Raw genomic sequence first — 6,119 nt, 5'->3', positions numbered from 1 at the left:
TTGCACACACAGGGCTGGCAGAGAGCCGGCACAAGGAGCTGAGCTGGCTGAAAGCTAACACCATGGGGAAAAATGATGAGCCTTCAGACAAACCAGCTCCCTTTCCCAGTCATGGTGTGGTGGCACTGGTGCCAGTGCTGGTGACAGGGGATGGAGACAGGAAGGATGGCTGCAGCCCCAAATTATGTCAAATTGAGGTCCAGCAGAGTTGTGTCCCATCTTTGAAGGCTCCTCGAAAGACATCTGGATCCTGGATAATTCCTTCCTTCCTCATCCACCCAATGTGCAGTGTGCTGCAGAAGGGGTGCTCTGTTCTCAAAGGCCACAGGTATGCTAATGGCTGGGGACTTCTTCCTTGGCCGTACAGGCAAGTGGCATGGCTAAACTCTCTGTGTCCATCCTGCCTCTTTGGGAATGGTCCCTGTATTGTTCATATCCCCCAAACTGAGCTGGACTGTAGTCTGGAACCAAAATAATGCCAGGGAGTGCTCTAGTAGCACTTAAATGGAGTAACAATGCAATGGCTTGGCTCAGGAGAGTGGGTGCTGGAGCAGGGAATGGCTTATATGCAAGAATCCAGCTGCTGAGCAGCAGCTGCAACATAACAGGAAGGATGCCCACAGGGGCAACTTATCCTGAAGGGTTATTCAGGGTTCTCTGAGACGTGATGCACCCTGTAAGTATAGACACCCCCTGGCCCCAAAGTAAACGTGTCTGTAAAAATACCACGCATTTCAACAGTGATGTTTCTGTAAGGAGTTATGCCTTGCAGTGTTGTGAAATGTGCAGCCCAAAGAGACCCAAGAGGTGCTGCACAGCTTGTTCTGTGAGGGGCTTTGGGGCAAGACCTTCAAATGTCCTGGCTGCTCCATGCTGGTATTTAAAGGTCAGCTGTATTCCAAACAGTTACCTCGATGGCCATGGTGGAAATCTGTCTTTCTAATCAGCTCACAGACATGCCCAGCTGACAACTGAAAATGTGCATTTCCAGACTTGCCAGTTTAAGGGAAGATCAGCTGCAAAAGCCAGAGCGGCTTTTTCTGGGTCTACCATCCTCAGCAGTGAGGGCTGCATGAGAAAGGCTTACAAGTCTGCAAATGGGGCTTGGGTGAGGAAGTTCTGCAGCTTTAGCAGGCACAAAACATAGCAAAACCTTACCTTAGCAAATGAATTCCTCAGATGTGCCTGGGAACAAGTTGATTGTCTGCAAAAGATCTATTATCAACAATCACTATATAGAGCAAAACTGCGCTTTGAAGTTTTGAAGGCACTTTCGCAATAGAGGGGTTTACCGTGGTGTCCTTGGCCAAAAATAGTCACTTATCTTATTTTTGTCCTGCTAATATATGCCAGCTGGCTAGCACCCTCCATTCCTGAAACGACTGCACTTCAGTTCTGTTGTTTATGTAAAGTTTGTGCAGTGTGATTTAGGGTCCTTCGGGATGAAATGTACTATGTAAACATAAACTTTTATTTCAGAAGCCTTTCTGTAGCCATTAAGGGCCTAATTCATCCCACCAAGCAGAAGTTCACACAAAGAGCTGGCCGAACAGATGTGCCTCCCAGCATCTTCTGGCACCTCGTGGGTTCAGGCTCTGGAGGAAACTTCCTTGAGCAACTTCTGGAAATACCACAGTGCTGCTCAGTGCCCCAGCTCTTGGCTTGGTTTGGACCAGGATTTTGGACATCTGGGTGGAAGGGTTGTTCGAATACAAGGGTTTAGTGTGGCATTTTACTACATAAACTTGTCATTTGCAAACCGATTGGAATCTGGATTTGGAGTTTTGCGTGTTCCTTCACACAAGGCTATAGGAGAGTCTGGATCCATCTGGTTATTTTACTGATAGACCCAAGCAGGTGATAAGGAATAGGGGGGCTACAGCCATCTAAGTGCTTCTCTTTCAACCTTATTATAAATAAAGACTGAGACTGAATTTTAGAATCATGACAACTCTTTCTTTTCTGTCTCTAGGTCAGATATCCCTGTAATTGTGAATAATATGCAAATTTACTGCTTTCACAAAAAAATCCAGCCCTGCTGAGGAATTGGGAGAAGTAAATCTGGTCCAGTGTGATTATATCTTGCCACCAGTGACAGTTAGGGGCCTATCCCAGATCCTATGCAACACATATCCACAATGCGCACTACACAATACAAAATGCAACATTTGCAACATAGCAAAGCAAATGATCTACAAGATATAGCCGCCTATTTAAATAGTGTCCTGAATATTTGATCATAAGAATTTCCGCATCCTTTCAGCTGTAGAGGGAGTGCAAAAATGGAAAAAGTGGAAATTATGGATGGAAAGGTAAAGAAAGTAAAAAGAAAGGTAAAAGTAAAGTTTGCAAATCCAGGGTGGTAAAGTCAAGGGTCCAGGATCACACACCTGCAATACCCTACTAGTGGTTTTTAATCAGGGATTTTCAACCTCCATTGACTGCAGCAGGAATGACATTGAACAAGAGATTTCTCTTAGTTTTTAGAAGCCACAAAGAATAAAGCAGAGCTCATGTGCCTTCGTAGCAGGTGAAGTCAAAATTTCACCTCTGCGCTGCCAGTACCAGCTTCTGTCAGCACAGGCAGAGCCTGTGACATGAAAACCCATGCCCATGTTGTGAGTTGGTAAAGCAGGAAAGTCTGCGGCCTGCCAGCTACACGTCCTGCAGCTGACTCAACTCAGATGAACGTCTCTGCCTCCAAGAGCAGCAGAAATGAAAGTGGGCATCTTTCTCCATGAGTCTCTTAGCTTTGCAATGAATTCAGTTTCCCAAGGTGCAATAGCAGCAGCACATACTCTCTGGCTGGGCCTTTCATGTGCACCTTGTATCAGTACCATAACTGCCAGAGCAGCAGGAAAGGGGAGCTGCCTCCAATAGGCGCTGCTCAGGATGTCCTTGTTGAAACTCAAACGTGAAAGAAGACTGGTGAGCGTTTGCCCCCAGGCAAGGAAAGTGAAGAGCAGAAGGAACAGAGTGACATCCATGCCATGGCTAGTATAAAATGCTGGAGGTTGCTGATTAGAGGAGAGAAGTCTGCTCTGGCAGCCCTCCTTGCTTCTGAGAGCAAGTGCAACTGAACGAACACCTTGGTCATGAGCAAAGCTCCTTGTAAGTACTGGAATACCATGCTGGAAATCACCAATGTCTTCCTCAGACAGGCTATTGGGACTTCACAAAGCAGGCAGGAACACTGAGAATTAAAACCTGGAGCTGCTGGATTTACAAGCAGCAAGACTAACCTGGACATTGAAGAGAGAGAGTAGATATAATCTCCAGGCCAGAGCTGTAATCCTCCTGCATTTACAGGATGATGCACCTCTGCAGCCCACTCCAGCAAAGCCTGTCACCCTCCTGGAGAACAGACCCACCCCTCATACCTGTCTGAAGGCAGAAGAGGCCACCAGAGAGAAGTCTTGGCTGTTGTACATTACCCCAAGTGAGGGCTGGAGGCAGCACAAGCCTGAGGCACTGGATTTAGTTTAGAAAGTAAAGACTGCAAGGCATTATTTGGGATTAGGTGCATTTGGGATTAGGCACTATTATCATTTTGCTGATGGCATTTTGCTGACATTGTGCGTGTGACACCAGCAGGTGAGTGTGGAGCAGGGCCAGTGGCCATGGGGCAGGTCCCAGCCTATGAATGGCCTGACTCTTCTCCACCTAGACAATGTCCTGGAGCACATCATTTCTCTCCTGGCTTCATTACAGCTAGGTGACCACAGCATAGACACTCTTTGCAGGAGAGTTGGTGGGTCCATGAGAGATGCCGTTGCATGAGGGGTCCTCAGGCCAAGGTGCAAAGAAAAGCTCAGTTTCCCTCAGCTTAAAAGGAGGGGTTCTGGAGATCTCTTTGCAAGCCAGCGTGTGTGCGCATGGGAATACATATACCCACACTGTACACCTCATTCTCATTTACTATGGTTTTGCCTTCCACCCCCATCATGAATATCTCAATCTCCTACCCTCACCCTCCCACCACACATCCCAATTTCCCCTGCAGGATCTCAGCTCCTATTCTCCTACTACTCATCTCCCTTAGGACATTTCTGTCCCAGATCCAGCTTCCGTATGCCCATCAAACCTGGATCAACCCCATCCCCACCTCCATCTGCTGTCAAGTCTCACCAAAGCCCATCTGTGGCCTGCCTGGACCTGCCTGGATTCCCACTGGGCTCCTGCAGCATGTGCCGGGAGGTGAGATCTACTCCCTGTGTTACTCTCAGTCAACAGCAAAGTGTCTCTCTTGTTTTCCCCTGCAAGTTCAGGGAAAGAGGGAAATTATTTGAGTTTTCACATGTGCCTAAGACTGTTTGAGGCTACCTGAAGCCAGGGAAGAAGAGAGAAGTGTTCTGCACCCTTCCCCAAGTTCTTTTTTATCTCCATGCCCACTACAGCTACACCAACCTCACAGCATATTAGTTAAAAATCAATTGCCATGAGGAGATTAGGAGACTGGGGTTTGGAGCCAAATGGCTGAACTAAGAACCAGTGAGGAGCAGGAACAGGCTGCATTGGTGATGCTCACAAACCTCCAGGACTGAGGTACCTGTGGGCACCATGCTGGTCCTTTTGTTCTAATTGGGCACTATGAAATGCCAACGTGGCATTCAAACAAAACAAAAATAGTAAGTGTTGATGGAACCTTGACATAGCCACAGAGAGCTGAAAGACTCTACTATTCCCTTGCTGCTACAGAGGTTGCTACTTCACTGATGGTGAGCACATCTCCAGCACTGAAACACAGGACTGGTGCCAATGCATGAACAGGCAACATCTCTTTAAACCCCCCCCAGCTTTTCGTCTCCCAGGAGCTCTCATAACTCACTTTTTCTCTCCAGGATCCCATCTCCTCATTACACTCCTAATGTTTCCAGCTTTTTTTCCTTCCAATTTGGCAAAGAGAAGTTCATTGCTATATTATTCCAGATGCAGGAGTTAGGGCAGCAGAAGGTGCACCACAGGCTGGCGAAGGGACCTTGGTGTGTAGTTTGCCTGTCTCTGGTATCAGCTGGGTTTGGGATGAGTCAAGGAGATAAGTTAGGGAGCAAACATGTGGGAGAGCAAGTAGGCCAGTCGGCAGCGTGGCGAGGGTGCGTCTGCACTGACTCAGAGACCTCATCAATGTCTTATCGTTTCTCACGCCTTCCAGCTCCAGCATCAAACCTCCAGGAGTTCTCATCGGGGCTGAATTCCTCCTCCTCCTCTTCATCAGGAGCACGCACTTGAGCCCTCTGCATGGGAAACATCTATGGCAGAAACACCCAGCCAACGATTACACACACCAGATAATGATGGACACATGTATCCCAGCCGATTGTACCTGGATACATACTGCAGATACATTCTCCCTGGTTGCAAGTGGTATCATCAGCCTAAGGAATGATTATATACATTTTATAATGGAATTAGGAGATTGTCAGGGAAATGAAGCCTCAAAGGAAGAAGTTCAGACATCCTGAAGAAAACAAGAAGAAGTACTTAGGAGGACATATCTTATGCTAAAACAAAAGTCCATCAGAGGCAACTGAGTCCTGTGTCACAAAGTGAAATATCTCTTGCTGTCATTCTGCTAGAGCCGTGAAACTTCATCTGAAGATCTGTTGTGAAAGCTAGAAGTCATGTTGCCAAAGAAGTCCTCTTGTCCTGAGGAGAAGAGGGCTACCCCAATGCCTTGCATGTGAACCTTGCTGTCTAGAAGGGAACCATACTGCAGGACTCCCTAACACCAGGCTCAAGTGGGATCCTCTTTGGCACCTTAGTGGAGCACATGAACACCTCCTGAAGCTCTTTGTCTTGTTGTCCTTTTTTTCTTCACCTGCTCCCTAAGGCCTTTCACTTTGGAAAGGTAGTGCTGGTTGTTAGTTGTTGCTGATCATTTCAAACAGACTTTTTTCCCTCCTCAGGGCTCCTGACCCCTCCTCATCCTGGGCCTGGCTATAAATTATGTTTCTTCTTCCTGTCTTGCCCCAACTTCTTCTTCTCTTCTCTTCTCTTCTCTTCTCTTCTCTTCTCTTCTCTTCTCTTCTCTTCTCTTCTCTTCTCTTCTCTTCTCTTCTCTTCTCTCCTCTCCTCTCCCCTCCCCTTCTCTCTTCTCCCTTCCTTTCCCTTCCCTTCCC

Source organism: Strigops habroptila, chromosome 1, assembly GCF_004027225.2.
Source record: "Strigops habroptila isolate Jane chromosome 1, bStrHab1.2.pri, whole genome shotgun sequence".
In the NCBI taxonomy this organism is placed as follows: Eukaryota; Metazoa; Chordata; class Aves; order Psittaciformes; family Psittacidae; genus Strigops; species Strigops habroptila.
This window is presented reverse-complemented; position numbering follows the sequence as displayed.